Source organism: Nelumbo nucifera, chromosome 5, assembly GCF_055504915.1.
Source record: "Nelumbo nucifera cultivar China Antique chromosome 5, China Antique-T2T, whole genome shotgun sequence".
Taxonomy (NCBI): domain Eukaryota; kingdom Viridiplantae; phylum Streptophyta; class Magnoliopsida; order Proteales; family Nelumbonaceae; genus Nelumbo; species Nelumbo nucifera.
In genome coordinates, this window is record NC_142653.1 from 80,887,603 (window position 1) to 80,909,338 (window position 21,736).

At 38.3% G+C, this 21,736-nt stretch overlaps 1 protein-coding gene across 8 annotated transcripts in view; it reads left to right on the forward strand.

Moving 5' to 3' along the window:
* The first annotated feature begins 219 nt into the window (after positions 1-219).
* Positions 220-21,736, forward strand: part of LOC104593835 (uncharacterized) — a 40,617-nt gene continuing 19,100 nt past the window's right edge. For 2 of the 8 annotated variants that reach the window (XM_088888846.1, XM_010253859.3), the window contains exons 1-3: positions 220-702; positions 14,922-15,012; positions 15,113-15,157. The gene's annotated coding sequence lies outside the window, so the exon portion shown is untranslated. Of the gene's footprint in view, positions 703-14,921; positions 15,013-15,112; positions 15,158-21,736 lie in introns of those variants that run through there. The other 6 variants (XM_088888844.1, XM_010253858.3, XM_010253857.3 and 3 more) reach the window with 6 other exon arrangements.

The following is a 21,736-nucleotide window of genomic DNA, read 5'->3' on the forward strand; positions in this document are numbered from 1 at the left end:
CCTCCCTAGCCCTAGGATTTCCCAAACCTTTATCCCATCAATTTTTGGTCCTAGGATAAACCTCTCACTCTTTAGAAACCCTAGACCCCCTATCATTTTTTAGAAGTTTCAAAACACTCCCCATCCCCATATATAAAAATGCAAGGCTTCTTTCCTTCAAGGTACTTACACAATAATGGAAACCCAACCCCTTTACTCAAAGAAAGACAAAATTTCAAACCTAGACAAAATTTCAAACCCCTCTCTCCTCTCCACTAAAACTTTGAACCAAACCATTTTTTTGCTATCCCCTGTGTCCTAGAAAGGCTAAAACGAAAATCTCTTCCTTTTGCTTTCTCTCTCCCCTTCCTCTTTGCATTTCAAGTCTCTCAACTAAAATCTCTTCCCCCCTTCTCCCCCACTCCATCCTTTCTTCTTAAAGTTTTTACAATAGAGGAAATAAGAAAGAAAAGGAGAGAAGCCTCCATTATTCTCAGTTTGGTGGTAGCAAGAAGGGAAAAGCTAGAAGAAGAAGACGGAAGGAGAATCCAATTCGGTTCAACACAAAGATTGGAGCACCAACTCTTCGATATATCATTACATTTCGAGTTCTCTTTGATGTCAAAGGTGTGAGAAGCTTCTCCACCATTCTCAATCCGTTCATCCTTGAAAAACACTCCCATATCCCGCCGCCCCAATAGCTTGGAAGAAAGCTACAAAGAGGTATGTTTAAAACTTCTTCAATGTAGCCTAGTATTTTCACTATTTCTCATGTCTTTCCGTTTTTTATGTGTTTATGGAGTAAATGTAGCCTAGTATTTTCACCATCCTTTTTTTAGAATATATGAGGATAGGTTTGTAAGAATTCAATCTTGGTAGATTCATTAGTTTCTCTTTATCTCTATTCTCTTTTTTGCTAATTGATCTATTATAGGGAGTAAGGGCAGCCTTGGGTTGTATTCTTGATGGCCAAATTGCTTCATATCTACCTTGCTTCTTAGTACTTTTTTATTGTCTTTATTTCCATAAAATGAATATGGTATTCTTTTCCTTGTGTTAGAATTAATTTGTTTCTTTCAATAAATTTGTGTTTCTTAAGCTAGTGAAATGGAGGAATTAAGGATTAATTCTCAAGAAACATCTACTAGTAGGAAACCTATGAGAGGATAAAAAAGAATTAGGAGGAGATCTCTCAATTACTATGCTTCTCTCTAGGGGTTCCAAAAGAGATGTTACTTGTAGAAGTTCCCTTTGAATAAAAAAGAGGGGGGTGGAGATCCCTACCTCACTTTACTTCAAAGGGAGATTTTGAAAGGTCCATGGGAATCAATCTTCAATTTTTGCAATTCAATCATGAATATTGTCTTTTCTATGAAATTATGAGGTTTTCTCCAAGAATTAGTTGGAATGGCATTCTACACAAGTCAAGGGAGAGGGGTATCTAATACCTTCCCTCACCCTCCCATTAGATGCCTAGAATAGCTATTTTGGGTATGGGAGTCTATTTTTTTTAGCATTTTGAACAAGGGATGCCCATCACTCCCATGTCCTTCCTATAGATGGGTGGCGGCTCCATTAAAATTTAGCCATGATGAGAACCCCAAATTAATTGGGTGCTCACAATATCCAAAGATAATGAAATCGTATGAAGTAGGAAGAAAATGTAATTAAGGCCAAATCCAATAAAATTGTCCAAGAATGAATTTTTAATAACAATACATGAATTGTCACCATGATCAACCAAAAAATTGATGATTTTCTTGGGTGCAAGTCCAACAACCATAAGGCACTGGATTTTCTATGACTAACTGATGATGCGTGATTCGGTAACTCCCCTACTGGCTGATGACTCAGAAGCTTATTTGGATGGTTCCCTTGTTTGGGTCGAGCTGTGTTGGGCCAAGCTGGAGATGTCCAAGCTATATAATGGAGAGTTGTGTAATTTCCTGATAGACCTGTAGGCAAACAATATTAGCTGAGTTGTGTTAGGCCGAGCTATATAACGGAGAGTTGTATAATTTTCTAAGAGACTTGCAGGGAAACCGTATTTGTCGAGTTGTGTTGGGTCAAGATGGAAATGACAGAGCTATATAACGGAGAGCTATGTAATTTTTTGAGAGACCTACAGGGAAACAATATTAGTCAAGCTGGATATGGGATGGCCAAGCTATATAATAGAGAGTTGTGTAATTTTCTGAGAGACCTGTAGGGAAACAATATTAGCCAAGGTGTGCTGGGCCGAGCTGTTTTGTTCTACAAGAGAGACAGAGTTAGAGTGCCTAGGTGTCTTTACCCGGGGAGAGCACTCTGATGCTTAATTCAGAGAGTGTTTTGAAAGTATTTTAGAAAGTGAGAGATCTTGAGAGCTTGTAATCACGCATACCTTCTCTCAGGAAAATGGTGCCTTTATATAGGCATGAGGGATTAGAGACCTCCTGTAATGGGTCCCATCTTCTCACGGAGCCGCTTTCGCATAGTTAGCTAAGTTATTATGTTGGTTACGTGACCTGCGGTGGGCATTACGGCTCGCCCGAATAACTCTGGCGCGGGTAGGTCGGCCTAATGGTCGAGCGCTATTACTCTGGAGAACTTGGTCTTGATAACAAATCTGTGTAATAGGTCAGCGAGCACGCCTTGTAGGTTGTCACTTATACCCTACTTAGCTCAGCCGATCTCCAAAGGATGTTGCTCCTTAAGCGGAGATCCTTTAGGTCGGCCATAGGTTAGGTGCTACTAGCTGACCTGCTGGGGTGATCTGCTTACTCAATGTCGAGGTGTTACTTGGATGCCATGTGTCTCTGGAGGTAGGTCTCTGAAGGTAGGTCGCCAGGTCAATGAAGGTAGGTCTCCAATAGGTTGCCAAGTCTCTAGTAGGTCTCTAGAGGTAGGTCTTTGGAGGTAGGTCTCCAAGTCTCCAGTAGGTCTCTAAAGGTAGGTCTCTAAGTAGAACTGTTCTTGGGTCGGGTGGCCCGATGGGCTGGCCCGGCCCCCGGACGGGCTTGAACATGTTTATAGGCCTGCGGGCTTGAACTCGGGCCAAAAATCCCGACTCGCAATAAATTCGAGTCGGGCTTGGGTTTTGTCAAAATAACCCGGCCCTAGCCCGGCCCAACCCAACCTAAAATTAGACTTAAAATGGGTTATGTGATTATGTCCATTTGAATAAATTTTTTGATTTAAGAATGTAAAATTGTGTTTTAAAACGTAAAAGAAAGGGGAAAAAACCATCTTGTAGGCCCATTGTTCATTTAAATAGGAAAAAAAACCATATGAATTTTTAATTTTAATTTGAATAGGGAAAATTGTAATTTTTTTATTAGGTCGGGCTTCGGGCTTTTTATCAGGGTCGGGCTTGGGCCCAAGTTATAGGCTCATTGGTCGGGCCGGGCTCGGGCTCGGGCCTAGCGTATTTCCTTTAATGATGAGTAAAAGCCCGACCCAAGCCCAGTCCGGTCCGGCCCATGAACAAGTCTATCTCCAGGTCTCTAGTAGGTCTCTGGAAGGTCTCTAGTAGGTCTCTAGAGGTGGGTCTCCATCATTTTGTCCAAGGAAAGTCATCGCCTATGTTGTGCTGGGGTGTCATCCAACTATTTTGAGATGTCACGTGTCATGATGTCAGTGGAGGGCCAAATTTGCTCTCATCACTAACCAACATCAATGGTGATTAGCTTGTAAAAAGAAAACACAACCTCCTTTGCAAATGTGATAATCTAAACTTTGTTAAGGATGTAACAAAGCACACCAAGCATTACAACCAAGCAATAAAGCCTATCACATCTATAGTTCTTGCATGATTGAGAACAATGTGAATGTAAATAAGGAAAATGATCATTGTACTCCGACACCCTCAAACATACAAAAACACTGACCCAACTTAATAGAAAAAAGAGTGAGAGAAAGTGGAAAGCGAGGGTTGTGGGAGTAACATGAAGGGGTGGGTTGGGGGATAGGGTGAGGAGTCTCCTGATGGCAAAGAAAAGGAGTCGTTGGAAGATGAAAATATGAGAAAACATTGAGAAGGAAACCAAGATGATAGCTTCCCAGAGAGAACCACAGAGCATGAAGACTTGTGAAAACCTCAAGAGGGAAACAGAGAAGACAACCTATTGGAGAGAATCACCTTCAATTAGGAAAGAAATAATTATTAGCTATGTTTTCACTTATAAGTTGTGTCAATGCATGTTTTATAGTTGGATAGGATAGTTGGGCCTTTCCCATCCCTTAAAGCTTAAGGATTATAATTTATAAACTATAATTAAATATAGGGTTTTCTAATAAAAATTATAATGGACTACGATGTATTTCTTCATAAATTTTATTAAAATATATTAATTTAATCTATGTATACTTTACTGAGGCATTGATTGACAAAATTAGATATGTTTTGAAACATATTGCAAAAATAGATAGTGGGACAAAAGGTGAAGTTTGTTTTACCAAATCCCCTCCTTAAAAGGGCTCATCTTTCAATATGCAATCTTTGCTTCTCTTGTCTATCAACTCCCTTTGTAGATTGCATATTACATCTCTCAAATAGATATCTCCCCCCCAAAATGAGCTCGCTTTTGTACAGAGCTCCTCTCCCAATTTTGCAATTTCAAAGGTGTTGTTTTTCATCTACATCTTCATCATCAGTTTTTTTTTTTTGCTTTTATTTGATGAATTTCTTAGTTTCCTAATCTCCTCTCCTGATTTTGCAGCTTAAGAGGTATTCTTTTTCATCTTTTTTTTTGCTTTTCTTTAATGAATTTCTTGGTTTCCTACACTACCACTCCGCTTTAACTTATTTTGTTTATTTTATTAATTTATTTTAAAATTTTCATTATTTTTTTTCAATTTTTTTTTTAAAACATGGCTTGGCTTCATCAACGACTTCGGCCTGTCCCATTTCTTAGCCCACGGCACAACATGAGCCCACATGAGCTTGAGCCGTACAAAGCCAACCCCCAAGTATCCCAAGGAGTGCGGGCCGTGCCGATTTATAATATGGGGATATTTGTAATTTACCCTGTATCCGTATCCATAATTTCTGGTAATCTCTTAAAATTGTGTTAATTTCTGATAAAATTGCTTTTTCGATATATTAGCATTTCCGATAATTTGAACATTGGGTTCATCGGTGAAGCCGTGAAGGTATGTTTTAGGGTTGAAAGTCATAACTTCGAACTTCGAAGGTTTCTCCGCCATTCTCAGACTCTTCGTCATAGTGAGGTTAGACATAGGGTTCGAAGGTTTTTCTCCAACCTTTCACCTTCGCCATTCTCAGTGAGGTTACACGTTTGGTGTTGCTTTGTTTGAAGGTTTCGCATCAAACGTCCGTCGCCTCAGACATTGCTCCGCCTCTCCGTCGCCTCAGACGATTTGTTCATTCACCCTTTGGATCGACAGAAGAGGTAATCTAGGGTTCTTACTTCTGTCTGGTTCAAATTCCTTAATCTGTTCTTTATTAAAATTAATAACCTTTAACATTATACTGTAGATTGTTTCTACTGGTGATTCCTTATATTTTTTCTTTAAGCTCTTCTCTGTAAATATGATGGCAAAGAGATGTATCATCGTCCAGATGAAAGAAAGGTAATTGTTCTCTGCGTAATTATTGTAACTTATTGATTCCTTGCAAAATCTTTAGTGTTAGTCCTATGGAACCATTAATTGGTTTTACCAATTGTGATGCACTAGGGCCCTCTAGCACTGGAATTACTGATTACTTTGCTTAATTTTCTGATAACTTATTTTGGTGTAAATGCAATTTGAGTTTAACTTATACGTGCATTTTAAATTGTTGATGCATCAATAGTCAAAAGACTCAAAACTTGTTGACGCTTTCTTGTCATTTCCTTATAGGTTTCCACTTAATCGTCCTGATGCTCCTCTGCTATTCTACTATCACCTACGTGTAACAGAAACATCTTTTTTTTTTCTTGATAAGTAGGTGTAATATCATAGAATACAACACTAGGATATAATATCTACTAATAATGCTTGATTGAAAGTGGTATTGACAGTTAGACAACATGGTGAACTACAACCTTTAAACTCTATGTCAAGGAAAAGATGAAGGTCATATTGTCTCTAAAAGTTATGCATTTTCTACAATTTTCTGTTTTTTTTTTTGCATTTTCAGCATTTTTCTCCAATTTTGCAAATTTTCTGCATTTCTGCAATATTCTACAAAATTTCTGTAATTTTTCTGCATTTTCTACAAATTTTATGCATTTTCTGTAAAATTTCTGTAATTTCCAAGCATGTGGGTTTATCTCACCTGTATCTGCCATGTGGCAGTCATGAAAAAGGATGAATAGTTCTCTTAGATTTGATGATTTTTGGGTATACAGGTTGACCAGATCCAGAAGAAAATTGGAAACAAGCATTTATACTTGGTGAGGATCAGGGTGGATTGTGACCTTATTAACAAGCTTTTATAGTGGGTCATAGTGGGAATTGTATGGGTGGGTTGGTATTTCAACCCTCCAAAAAATCTGCCCATTTGCTACCCCTAAATGAAAGCTAGATTATGGCTGTTGGGTAGGTGAGTCAGAAGGGGATCTTCAATCCATAGCAAGCAACTACTTTGAAAATATTTTCTTTGAATCTTGGAACCGCATGTCTCTTCCTGGTGGGGTTTCCTTTAAAAGATTGAGTAAGGACCAAAAGCGAGAGTCATAGAAGCTGTTTAGTATGATGTTTGGTAGGTGGTGAATTCCTTGGATGGGGATAAGGCCCTTGGGTCAGATGCTTTCACAAGTTTGTTTTATAAGAAGTATTGGGTATGGTTAAAGAGGTGTTATGAAGGGAATGGAAGACTTCTATGGAGATGCTTCTTTTGAATGGAGTTTTAATGTAACCTTCATTACCCTTATCCCTAAAACTGAAAGAGTGATAGAGGTGAAGGATTATAGGCATATCAACTTACTGCACACAGTGATTTAAAAGGCGTGCCCGAGGCACACCTAGGCGCACAGGTGAGGCACATTTTAGGGTAGGCACCTCACCCAGGTCCTAGGCGCCGCCCATTCAAAAGGTGCACGCCTGGTGCGCCTTGTGCCTTAGCCCAGGCGTGTGCCTTTTGAAAATTTGATGCTTTTCCTTTTTTTGAGTCTAGTGGCTGGGCCGGGGCCACACCTCTCAAGGCCAGCCCAAACAAGTCCATGTTTGGGTCTTAAATTCTTAGTTTTCACACAAAAAAAATAATGATTTTATAGTTTTAATTGCTTTTAAGAAGATATTTTATTAGGATGAATGAATGGACGACATTGCCAAATTGGGGGTTCTCGAAGTTTCAATGAGCGAGTGACCTCGAGGGTCATGGTACAAAGGCGGCTCGTAGAATTAGGAATGTAATATGTCACATAGCTACTTGATGTAATTGAGAAAAAAGAGATTGTGGGTTTTATATGCTTGAAAAAATGTTTTATATGTTTGATTTCATTTTTAAATTCTCATTTGAATATGCTTTACATATTATGTTTATGTATTTTAATTTTAGACAATGGGTTTTTTAAAACATTTATTTTAAAATTTAAGTTTATATTTTTATTAATATTGTGTTTTATAATTTTTTTTTTGCATTTTTTGAATTTCTTTGACATTTTTTTTAATTTTTTAGCTTTTTTTTTTAATTGTGCGCCTTGCCTCAAAATGGCGCACGCCTCGTCTTGCGCCTCAGGCGCAAAATGGCCCTTGCGCCTTTTTTGTGCCTTTCGCTTTTAAAACACTGACTACACATCTCTTACAAAATAGCGGTCAAGGTGTTATCTCAAAGGATGAAAAAAGTGATGGGAGTGGTTATTTTGGGGCACTAGAATGCATTCATTCCAAGCAAGCAATGGTTGATAGTGTTTTGGTGGCAAATGAACTGATTGATTCCAGAAGGGAAGGTCTTCCAAGTAGGGCTGCCAATGAGTCAGTTTTGGCTCGGGACAGGGTGTAGCAGACCTGAACTGATTATTAATTGGGGCAAAATCATGAACCCAAAACTGCCCCAATTATTAATTGGGATAATTGGGTCTGACCTGAATAGATCCGATTATACTGACATCAATAATTATTTATGTTTAGAACAACCTAAAATTTCATTTTTGAAAATATAACCTTAATAAAAGCGACAGTAAAATAGTAAATTGTTTTTATGTTAAATTGTTAATAAATCAAGTGTTTTTAACCAAAATTATCTTAAATATTGTTTATCAAATTTACCCTTTTAGACTTGAATAAAATATAATAAAAATTACAAGAAAAATGGAATACTAGGAAACCTTCATATATTATTAACAAAATATCGGTTTGGAAAAAAGAAAGAAACAGAACCTACCCATTTATTAATCCGGACAAAAACATAGAACCAAAAGCGATATAATCAATTTGATTGGATAGAACCAACCCACTGGCAACCCTACTTCAAGCTGTAATATGTAAAATTGAATTGAGAAGGCCTATGACAATGTTAACTGGCGATGTTTAGATTTTGTTCTTGATAAATGAATTTTGGGTGGATATGGAGGAAATGGGTCATAGTTTGTGTCACCAATCCAAAATTCTCCATTTCGGTGATTTGGCAAGCAGCTGGGTTCTTTAACAGTTCAAAGGGAATAAGACAGGAGACCCCCCTGTTATTTATCAAAAAAAAAAAAGACAGGAGACCCCTTGGCTCTATCACCTCTCCTATTCTTGTGTATCATGGAAATCTTGACTCATTGTACAGTTGATTCGTTTAGGATGCTAGTGATTGAGAAACTAGAAAAGAAGTTGGTTTCCCAGAAGGCAAGATATCTCTCAAAATGGTGGTGGCAGATTAACTCTTATAAAAAGTACTTTATGTAATCTTCGAACTTATTACCTTTCTTATTTTCCATACCTTCTAAGGAAGGAAAGAATATTGAGATGCTGCAAAGGGATTTCTTGTGGCATGGATGGCTTAGATATTAAGAAAATGCATGTTGTTAAAGAAGTTGGTTTCCCAGAAGGCAAGATATCTCTCAAAATGGTGGCAGATTAACTCTTATAAAAAGTACTTTATGTAATCTTCGAACTTATTACCTTTCTTATTTTCCATACCTTCTAAGGAAGGAAAGAATATTGAGATGCTGCAAAGGGATTTCTTGTGGCATGGATGGCTTAGATATCAAGAAAATGCATGCTGTTAAAGAAGTTGGTTTCCCCAAAGGCAAGATATCTCTCAAAATGGTGGCAGATTAACTCTTATAAAAAGTACTTTATCTAATCTTCGAACTTATTACCTTTCTTATTTTCCATGCCTTCTAAGGAAGAAAAGAATATTCAGATGCTGCAAAGGGATTTCTTGTGGCATGGATGGCTTAGATATCAAGAAAATGCATGTTGTTAAAGAAGTTGGTTTCCCAGAAGGCAAGATATCTCTCAAAATGGTGGCAGATTAACTCTTATAAAAAGTACTTTATCTAATCTTCGAACTTATTACCTTTCTTATTTTCCATGCCTTCTAAGGAAGGAAAGAATATTGAGATGCTGCAAAGGGATTTCTTGTGGCATGGATGGCTTAGATATCAAGAAAATGCATGTTAAATGGGATCGGTTTTTTTTGATAGGTTTAATTACTTTGTTTCATACAGACAATGAAACTTCAAGCAAAAGTTACATGACAATAATACACTTTACACAAGCTAAACAAACTTCTTTGCTTTCCTCTTTCCAGTTGTTAAAGCAGTTTCTTGGCTCTAGGGATTTACATCTCATAAAGTTTCTTGAGATACCCAATAGCTCCACATGAGATCATTAGCCTCTTGCATTTCCTGCTTGAGGACAAGCATGTGAGGCAAGAGACAACATACTTCTCTGTTGTGTTCTATGGACTTGGATCGAGCAATTGGACCAGATTTGGATATAATAGAGAATGATTTGGTGGATGTATTTAGGGATTTTTGTGAAAAGAGTATTGTATACCCCAGGTTGAATGCCACTTTATTGCACTAATCGTTAAAAGGAGCGGTGTTAATCATCCCGAAGATTTTAGACCAATTAGCCTAGTGAATAGTCTTTACAAGATAATTGCTAAGGTCCTATTTCTAAGAATTCAGAGAGTTCTCCTTCTCATTGTTTCCTCAAATCAAGGGGCCTTTGTGAAAGACAGACAAATTACTAATCAAATCTTGATTGCTAATCAATGTGTTGAGTAAATGAAACGATTTGGAAAAAAGGGTGTAATTTGCAAGTTGGATATGAAGAAAGCTTATGATTTGGTTGATTGACATTTCTTAATTGAGGTCTTGAGGCAGTGTGGGTTTGGAGAAAGGTGGTGTAAATGGATTTGGGGCTATTTGAGAACCTATCGTTATGCGATGATAATTAATGGCAAGATGGTGGGTTTTTTCTCTACTAGGCAAGGAATAAGACATGGTGGCCCCCTCTCTATTCAAACTTATTGCTAATGTTTTAAGTAGACTTATCCTAATAGCTGATTCAAGGTGCCTAGTAAGGGGCTGGTGAGTGGGAAGAGACAATGCACCAATTACCCATCTTCAGTTTATAGATGATACTATTTTGTTTTGTGAGGGAGACGAGTTAGTGGCTTGGTTTAAAATGTCTTCAATTTCCTTAATATTTCCATGACATATTTCCATTTTCGTGGGTAGCAATACAAAATTTTACTGGAGTTCACATATTCCCCAATGAGCACTACAAACACTGTGGAGTACAAGAGATAGCTTCAACAACATATTTCCATCTCCACTTCCATGGGTAGCAACATGAAGTTTTACTCGAATCAACATATTCCCCAATTGCTACCAGTACTATGCAGAATACAAGAGATAGTATCATAACATAATCTGCATTGCCAGGTTGCAAGTCAACTCTGGAATCATTTTTTCGAAGAAGCTATGCTGGCTAGTCTATGCTCAGTTCTGTTGCAGACTTGCTACAAACTTGACAGATTTGACTGGGCTCTGGTGATTGCAGCCATCTGTTGGACAATTTGGTCTGAAAGAAATGATAGAATCTTCAAGTCAAAGGAGAAGTCTGTAGAGGAGCTCATCAATTTTGCCGTGGGCAGAATCAAATCTTGGGTCTCAAGTCTCATTCTCTAGTGTTGTTAATCAGAACTCCCCTTTGTTATCTTTCTGTCATGCTGATCATGTTCTGTTGTGAGTCTGTTATGATGTAAGATGTGCAGCTTGTGTGGAGCTCTTTAGTGTCAGAAGCTCCAGTAGGTGATTTGTTGTATTATTGTTGTGTTATCATCAATAAAATTTACCTTGTCTCTCATGAAAAAAAAATTATTACAATTGTTTTTAATATAGTATATGGTGGATGGGTGGATTTGAACTAGAAACGATGGGTGAAGTGCCTTGGTCCTTGCTCATTGTTGTTTGTTTTATATGAAGTATTTTGTTTGTACGAATTGCCATGTAATACAAAACTAGATAAAACCAAGCATGCCATGCACATCAATTATAAAAAAAAAAAGCATGCCATGCACATATGGGAATAAAGGGTGTATGGAGATATTAAAGGGAATATTAGAAGGGTGGAGATGGAGCTATCTCAGTTGAATGATGAAGTGCCATTTGAAATAGTAAATGTAATTATAGCATGCTTAAGGAGGGAATTGGAAATATGGCTTGGTTACAGTAGTATTGGGCTGGTTCACTGGGTTGTTAGGTCTAGTAGGGGATAGTCCTTTAATTAGGCTAGGCTTACATGGTCTTCTTGTCCAATTCAGTTTCTCCTCTTGTAGTTGAGCTAACCTGACAACAGCCATCATTGTTAGGCCTGTAATCAGATTGGATGTACTTAAATCCGAGTTCATTTGATCCAATTAAAGTTTAGCAACATCCTCAAGAGGTGGTGGACATATTCAACCCAAACTTCTTGAGGCAACCAAAGAAAAGAGGGAGGATATTGTGGAGAACTACTAAAGCAGCAATCAGTTGGATAGTCTGGGAAGAAAGGAACAACAGAATTTTCACCAGAAAGAGTAGATCTTTGGAGGAGGTAATAGATTGCATAAAAGTGAAGGTTGCAATTTGAATAAAGACTTTGAGCTTCCGGAACTTCACAGTTAATGAAATTATAAGAACTTGGACTGAATTAACATGATCCTCAAGAGATAAGGACTAAGGAGAGAATCAGAATGGAATGGAAACCCCCAGAAGGCAACAAAGTAAAGTTGAATTTTGGTGGGTTCTTTGTGTAATCTGGGTTTGGCAGGCATAGGAGGTGTTACAAGGTCTGCGGTTAGCTAAGCAACTGGACCTTAGACAGCTAGAGGTGGAAGGGGATTCTAAAGTAATCATCTCTTGGGTAACTTACAATAAACATACCCCATAGAACTTCAAACATGATCCCAAGGAAGTGGAAAGGAGTGTGAAAGATATAGGTGCTGAGTTCAAGTGGGTGAGAAGAACTGCAAATGGGCTAGTTGATACCCATTGCTAAGCAAGGGCCTTCTTTTTTTTTCTAAGTTTTTGACCAAAGGTCCTCTCTCTCTTGATGGGAGACTATTTCTAGATTGCATGGTCTAATCTTCCCATGCCTTTGCTCTTGTTACCCTTTTCAAAGAGTTGTTACATTAACTCTTATAAAGAGATAATTATTCTCTTAATCATCAACTAAATTTCCATATGTTTTTTAATTGACTAGAGATTTGATTGACCCCACTTACCTTTTGGCGAGAAGAAGCTTGGCAAATTGCCATTTTATGGAGATAATGATTTTTAATCAATTATTTTCTCTTTAATACCAGTTGGATTTTCATCATTAGCATATGAGAAAGGCTTTAGTTGGATTTATTTCCATAAACCACCAAGACTTGAATTAATTTAAATTTACATTTGAATGTGATTTCATGATGGACCCCACATGTATACCCTCTTCTTATGCTAGTGGACTTGTAGAAAGAAGGCCCAAAAGGAAAAAACTCACACCAAGGCCCATACAAATTTGAGCTTATGGAATAGGGTCCAAATAGAAAGGACCCCTGCACTAAGAAGGCCCACGAGCAAATTTAAGTCCAAGGGGGCAATGCCCATTTAAAAATTCCATAAAAATTTTATTGCCTATAACATTTTTTGCGGCTTACCAAACAATAAATTCGACCGTTAAAGTTGAATCACTGATATGGTTTTGATGTGGTGTTGTAACCAAACACCATTATTATATGACAGCCTTCTGAAGATCAATTAGGACCAAGAATCATGTGTATTTGTGGGCAACGTTCATGGTCGATATTTTGTACACTTTATCTTCCCCAGGGACTCGTGTAAGGATAAAATTTGGAAGTGCTTAATTGTAAAATAAATACTCACGAACGTTTGGTGAAAATACACTTATTGGTAGTATAGGTATTTTCAAAATGATATAGGGGGTCAAGACAGACTAAAAAGGAAATAAGTTGATTTGGTCCTGGCCCAAAATAAGTCTTTATTTGAATAAGCACTTATTTTTAATTTTAAGTACTCTCACATTTAGCTTAAAAAGTGTTACAAAAACTATGGTGCTGAGAGACATATACAAGCCAATCGAGGATGGCTTAGTTAATATGTTACTTGGATTGTTCCAACGGAGATGTGGATTCAAGTCCTGCTTCCACTGACTTTGGAGAAAAAAGTTAGTAGTATGTGTGTAATTCCAAAAAAAAAAAAAATACAACCCATGGAAATTTAGGCATACGACTAAATACCAAAAAAGGAAAGACATGATACAAGAAAGGCTTTGACCAATCAAAACCCACCCCCAAATGAATTTTGATAAAAAATAAAAATCCAAGCAATTGGTTACTAGACCTGTTCCAATAAAAGTATTCACAACTGAAACAACATTCATATATCCAACGATTTTTTATCAGAGCATGTAATAAATTTACACACTTGAAAATTTTCTATAAAATTTGTAGATTCCAACTTTACAATATTATGATTAAGTTTTTAAACTAACCATGGCATCATGGAAACACAATAGAGAGAATACATGCAAAACAATCCATAACGAGTTTGTAATTCATAGAGAACTTGGATGGATCGTGAGAAAACTAGGCAATAGAAAACACAAGTTGAATCGCCTAGTTGTATGCAAGAAATATAGGGGAAAACAATGAGAAAATACAGAGTGAACTCGGCTTCAGTTAGTGCAAGGACCGTTGGAACATACTGGCCTTGCATTGGGAATATTTTCCAATGAAATAAAGTATTTAGGTATGGAGCTATTCTCAATGCAAGGCTGTAAAGGCTGTTCGAACAATGTTTGAATGGGCCTTTGCACTGACTGAAACTAATCTCAAGTTATACATACGATTTCAATTGACATCAAAGCAGAGTATTGTAACAGAGAGCTATTGAGAGTGAAATGATGGGGAAGAAGAAGAGATCAAATCAGTCCCCCACAACGTCTCATAGTAAATCCCTATCATGTATTGGGAACATCTCCTAATAATAATAGCAGAAATGATGATGCCATCATTAGAAAATGTTCCCAATACACGAGGGGGTGTACCGTGGGGGGCAATCTTACGGGGGGTTGATTTGAACTCCAACAAAAATGAAGGCTGCGGGGGTAGGGTGGGGTTTATTGATTGGTTTTATGATCAACAACAAATTTACATTTTTGCCCATATTTTCATAGTAACATGTGTTCGTTATTTTAAGCTTACATCGGCGAGAATCGAGATTCTGCAGTGTATTTTTTTCACTTCTCATAATTTTGCCTGTTCTTCCCATTTGGAATGAGAAACACTTCATAATTGTGTCCAAACGTGTTATCATCATCCTAAGAATCCAAAGTGATTATTTGGAGTGATGCCAAACAGCGCCAAAGAATCCTGATTCTCGCCCAGGTAAATACGTGTGGCATTCATCACACGTGAAAGCAGGCAGGGGTATAAGGGTATTACGGAAAAACCGCGCAAAAACAGGGCAGGGCCGGGCCGGGCTCGATTAAACCCTCCCTCATTTACTGTTTTCCTCTCTTTCCAGTTCCCAGTTCGCAGTCATTCCATCTTCCTCAACATTTCGCCCGACTGTAATATCACCTTCTCCGACGCCGTGGTGGTTGATCGCTCCGCAGGTACTCTTTATCTCTCTTTCGTTTTTCTTCTCATTCTCCCATCTAGCCATGTCAGTATATCCAAACACCATTTTCATGTTTTGTTTGATCTTTTCTCCAGAAAATACAGAGACCTTGTACCGTTCAATCATCTTACCGTTTACAGGTATGTGCCAAGTTTGTGTCCTTCACCATTCTTAACATTTGAATCGAGTTCTTTAATTAGGAAGTCGTTTTAGTTTTTTAAAGTCGTTTACAGTTCTTTACATATGTGCTTTATAAAACATCTTTTTATGAAGTACTGTCTCTGAAGTTTTATCTCAACATGCATAACCACTAAAGTGGGTTTTGATTATAGTTGAACTAGATGCTGAAAGCTGAAAACCCATAAAAACTTCATCACATTACCATTGATGCCTTGAATTTTGAAAGGGTTTTAAATTTAGAATCTTTTCTTTCACCCTCCTCCTGTATTTGAGCAGTTATCAAACACAAACTTGCAGCAACTGTAAAAACCTTTACCTTGATTCCATCCCCATAGTTCCTTCTCCTTTTAATTTGGAGGTCACATTATTCTTGATAAAAACACCAAATGCAGGGAATAGAAGAAAAAAAACATCCTAAATACAAAAGAAATAAAACATGCGTACAGCGTATGTATTGTTAAAAGAGCTACCCTTTTGTGTCCTTATAATACTGTGTTATGGCCCGTCATTAAATTGATACAAAAAACCTTCAGTTAGCACCTTCTGGGATCATATTAGGCCAGCAACATCTTTTATTTTTTGGCAGAAATCCAGCAACATCAAAAACTCACGATAATTGAAATGTTAATTCTTAAATTGCTGATAAAAAATGTTAGTTCTTAAAATTTTCAAAGATTTCTATTTACCTTAGGCTGTGAGAATATACTTCGGCCATCCACAATTGTCCATGTTTTTTCTATTCAATGAATAATTAAGATTTGACATTTTACAATCCATGTCATTAAGTAAGACTCCAAATGAGAGACCCCAAGTTTAATTCATAGGGGGTGCCATTTGCATAATATTGCCTTAAGGACACAAAATTCTAACCTTGTCTCAATATACAACAAGACCACTATACAAAATATACATGCTAGACCGGATATACAGATTAAAGAGAACCTGAGTTAATCAACTCTCAAAGATTCCAAACATATTACCAATCTTCACTTCATGGGTTTTCGAGGGCTGCCAACCTTCTTTCAAGCTCATCTACATCCGAACTGCAGACAAAAGGACATAATAGTTGCAGAAGTTAGAAAATTGCTTTTACAAGTAAGTGGAAAAATCTGAGGCTGGTTGTGAAACTCTTTGAGAGGATGTCTAATTTGAGGATTAATTGGTCAAAGAGCTTATTGGCTGGAACCAACATTGAAGAGGATGAGTGAGATTTCTAGCAAATTCCCTAGGCTGTGAGAAAGGTGAGTGGCCAATGAAATATTTGGGCTTACCCCTTGGAGACAACCCTAGATCTACTAGTTTTTGGGCTCCGGTGGTGGAAAGGATCGAGAAACGCTTGGCAGCGTGGAAAAAGAACTATATCTCATTGGGGGGGGGAGAATAACCCTAATTAAGTCCACCTTAGCAAATCTTCCAGTGTACTACATGTCAGTGTTTAGGATGCCAGAAGGGATAGTGAGGAGAATTGAAAAAATCATGAGGGATTTTCTCTGGGTGCCAAGGGGAGAAAAGAAGGATCATTTGGTTAGATGGGAAAAGGTGAGGAAATTGAAAGGGGAAGGGGGGTTTGGGAATAGGTAATGTTAGATTGAAGAATCAGTCTTTGCTTAGCAAATGGCTTTGGAGGTTTTCAAATGAAAATGGGAAATTATGGCACAGAGTGGTTGCAAGCATTCATGGCATGTCGAGCAACGGATGGGATGCTGGATGTCTCCATAGGGCTAACTTGGCTGCTCCCTGGAAGGCCATCCATGATGTTCTCCCTACATTCCTAAATTTTATCAGGTATGACTTGTCTTCTGGTAGTAAAATCAAATTTTGGGAGGATGTGTGGATTGGAGATACTCCTTTGGGTGAGAAATTTCCTTCTCATTGTGACCTGTCCAGGTTCAAGGGTAAGCTTATTTCAGATTTCCCAAGTCAACCATCTCACCTTCCAGGGTTGAATTGGAACTTTGGATTTAACAAGAACCTTAGAGAGTCTGAACTTCTTGTAGTGTTCGAGCTGTTAGGATTGCTGAATTCAGTATTTTTTGGGGGAAGGTGGGTCAGATTCTAGGATTTCGGATCCTATTTCTGATGGGTCGTTTTCTTGTAAATCCCTTCTACATTCGTTGGTTGCCACACAATCTTCTCTTCCTTTCCCAGTCAAAGATTGTGTGGCAAGTTTTTCATGGTTGGTTGCCACACAATAGGATTTCGGATCCTATTTACTAAAATCAGTGCTTTTTGTTGGGAAGTTTTTCATGGTTGTATTAATACCTTTGATGTACTTCAAAGAAAGAGACCAAATTGGTGCTTGTCCCCTAACTGGTGTGTCTTGTGTAAGTTGATTGGTGAGACTGCTTTCGACCTTCTAATGTCTTGCCCTTTTGTCAGTTTTATTTGGAATTGGTTTACTTTCCTCTTTGGGTGCAGGTGGTCCTCTTCTGACTGGGTGGAAGGTTTATTCAACCCTAATGGTTTCTGTGGCAAGACAAGGAGGGGTAGGATTCTTTGGAGGTGTACTAGAGCAGCAATACTTTGGACTGTTTGGGAGGAAAGAAATGATAGAATATTTGAAAGTAAAGAAAAATGCAAGGAAGCTTTAGTTGAAACAATAACATTGAGGGTGACACATTGGGTAAAAAGCTTGAAGAAGCTGAACTTCGATGGGAGTTGTGTGGGTAACCCTAGCCCTTCAGGCATTGTGGGGGCCATTAGAGATGAAAATGGATTCATTATTGCTGTGTACTCTGGTCCTGTGGAGGAGGGTGATGTGGCAAGGGTAGAGTTTCTAGCTGCAGCATATGGGGTTGAGAAGGCTAAAGAGTTGGGTATTAATAGATTGATCATCGAGGGAGACTCAAAAGCTGTGATAAAATGGTTGCAGAAAGGGGAAGGGGTGACATGGCAGTTGAAGAATGATTTCTGAAGATTTAAATGGATATCAAGGAACATGTCAATCCAGGTGGAATGGGTTAGGAGATCCGCCAACAGTTTGGCAGATAGCTTAGCAAAGCAAGGGGTTCAAAGAACACATGTTTTGGGCACATTTGTAAATCTGTCCTGGGTCAGCTTACTAAGCTGATTTCTTTTTGCAACTTCTTGTTGTATCCTAAAGTATTTTAATTAATGAAATTCTTTCAAAGTTATTGATCAAAAAAAAAGTAAGTGGAAAAATTGGGGTTAGCTATTCACTATATTTTGTCCTAGTAATAGGAAGCAAGTAAATAACTTGGTTCTAAACCAAAGTCAGAGCAAAGGACTTTACTAGATCTAACCCATCTATGAGATAAAACTGCTGCATTTAGCATGTCATACACCCACCTAGGTTTAGAACCAAGATTAAATCTAGATGATTTACTACATTTACCCCAAAATGCAAGAGCTCACACACTAAATATAAAAGATAAAGAGTTTATAAGCTGATTCCTTCTGCCACTGGAATATGTTATAATAATATGTCAAGCAGCACAATTGTGTTAGGAGATATTAAATGATTTTAAAGAAATAGTAGTAGTACTTGAAAACAACAGAAAAAGGGAGTTTCTGTTGCCACTCCTCTTTTTATTCTGCACTCTCCCCACAATTATTTTCAATCTTCGGGCTAAATAACACCAGATGACCAGAGGTCATGTTACCATTCTGTTTTGGTTGCATCTTTACATATGTATGTATGTCTAGAAATTGGGTCTAAAAGAACTAGAAAGGTCCATATCTCCATGAGCTAATCACCCTATACTTTACACCAAATTTGGATTTTGTAAATCTCTACTAATTATGGAGTTATCATTAGTACTAATAGTGATTCAGTTAGGCTGATTTTAGATTTCGGAGCAGAATGTATTAGAATTTTGATTCCACAGAAATGAACTAGCCTCTGGGAAGAATTCAAATTCCACTGAAACATAATTTGCAGGATCTTTTCTGCATTTCTCCAACTTCTATACCATGCTTTGAAAAACATCTAAATGACATTATCATGGGACTTACAGAATTGACCAATCAAATTCCACCTCCAATTTCAAATCCAAAGGCTATCTTAGACTTGTGCTCTATCAAGAGCATTTTGTTAATTAACTACTTGTTTGTCATACAAAATAGCAATAAATATATCCCAGACAAGGACATTGTGGGCTTAGATGGGGCAGAGAAGAGTTAAAGAAGATTATACATGGTTAGATACCTTCTAACATCCTCAGTCTTCTTTCCTGCAACCATAAGTCCACTAGAATAATTAACCACTGAACCCCTTCTTTCTTTTCTCCTCTCTTCACTCTTCTTCTTCTTCTTCTTCTTCTTCTTCTTCTTCTTCTTCTCTCTCTCTCTCTCTTTCTTCTCTTAACCCGTATTACTTCTCTAATACAGTAAACAGTTCTTCTTCTTCTTCTTTCAAGTTTAACTGCTATATATAGAAGATTTCTAATCAGCAGTGTTGCATGGACATGAGCCACTAGAGTCAATTGGTTCTATTGATTTTGTGGAGAAGGGAACAGAAAATGTTGTTGTATTCATACACTGCCCTTTTCTTCCCTTGCCTTTTTCTCTCAGACCTCCAGTTGTAGGGAACCACCATCCCAGTCTAAGATCGAAGTCCCTCTCTGTCCAGAAAATCAATGGCGTCTGTGTAGTTCTGTGAGAACACAGGAATCATCAAATAATAGTAGCAGCAGACGAGTATGGAGGCGAAGAAAGCTGGAACCAAAAAGTGCCAAGGAAGAAACTTAAGGAGCTGGAGATGGGAGAGTTTGTGGAGGTAGGCCGCTGGAGAAAAGCCTTGAAGATTGAAACTAAGGAGCTGCTATTTGAGGAGCTGCGATTAAATGGTCAGCTGAGCTTGAAGATCAGGGAAACAAAGAGAGGGATGGTGCTGTTAGAAGGGTTGAGGGTAATAGAAGGGTTCAAGGAGTTTGTAGAAGGTGAAAGTAACCAAGGAAAACAAAATTGTTGGAAAGAGTTTCTCTCAGAAACTGAAAGAAGATTTGTTGTAGAGTGTAAGAGAAACCTTAAAAGGTTATATTATCTCTTTGACAGAATTTTTTGGCAAGGGAAGAAAGCAGATGGTCTGCCTACTAGAAGGAAGGAAGAGTCAGGGCTGGAAGGCAGTTCATGGGGTCTTATGTGAACTGCTGCAACACTTGGATGCTAAAAGAGAAGAAACAGTAAAAAGGAAGATAAGCACTTCTACTAGTCTGGTGAGAAATAATAAGCAAGAGACTCTATTAGTGACAGCTGGGGCAGGCAAGTACAGAATGGGAGTAAACATACAAAGAGGAGATTGGGAAAGTAAGCTGATAGTTAAAGTTTCAGCTCATATACTAACCTCCAAAGATTTCTTTGTTGAAGATGGAGTGCTGGTGCGTCTCTTAGGCCTTCCCTTTAACTTGTGGAAGCAGGAAGTTGCTGAAGCCATTGCTTTGATGTGTGGAGGATCTTTAGGAGGTGCCTTTTGTGGAGACCTTTGTTCAGCCTCCATTTTATTGAATGGTGTAAAACCTGAGGAGATTCCTCGAAAGATTGAGGTGCTAGTTGAAGGGCTTTGCTATTCAGTGTGGTTGGCCTCATCCTTTGAAGAAGAAGTATTGCGTGGCAAGAAGGGATTGGTTGATTCAAACAAGAAAAGAACTTTCACAAAAATGGAAAAACCAAGGCTGGAGAAACAAAAGGGTAGCATTCAGGGGGTGGGTTTTATGCGTGTGGGAGCAATGAACAGTCTGGAGGGTGGCAGGTCTTTTGCACAGGTTGTAACCGGTGCCAACCTGACCTGTTTGAACAAGGAAAAGGAGCCGGTCCAAGGAAGAACTGGATTTAGACCAGATAAAACCAAACCGAGCCTGGGGTCGGATGCGTGTGACCTTTTTAAAAGTCACGTGAGGTCACAGTGGCTTAAGAATGGGCCAAAGACAAAGCCCATTCGAAATGTTTTGGGTGATATTAAAGGCCCATTTGGGTCAGCGGGCCCGATCCAGTGTTTTAAGAAGGCGCGTGAGCCTTTAGTAACTCACGTGACTGGGGACACGACTAAGATAGACGATGTTAATGGTATCATCGTCCCTAGTCACGAAACAGGTGGGGAACGCGCGCAGCGTCGGAAAACAGAGAAGAAGCTCGACCTGCTGTGGGTTTCCCGACGAAGGTTGAAGGAGTTTAGCCCCCTACGGCTCTCCTTAGAGAAGCCGAAGCCAAGTTACGTTAAAGGAAGACCTGAAGAGAAGGAAGATAAGGAGGAAGGCTGGGCTTAATGCAGTGAAGGTGATGAAGATTCATAGGACTGTTTGGTTGATGGTACTAGCGTGGGCAGTGCAAACGACGAAGGCAGTTGTGCTGGAGGTGACACGGATGGGTGGAATATTGCAAGTTTATTGCAACTCTAATGAAGTTTTGCACTTTTTTTTTGAAATCTAATGTGATTCCTTAATTGCTGAATGGCACATCCATGGATCCAAAATTCGATAAATTTGATCAGAGTCAAATTCGAATTTACCTCTTGTACATCCAGGCTTTGGATCGAATTCAGATTTTTTTATCAGCAAAGATAATTTTATTAAATTAATTAT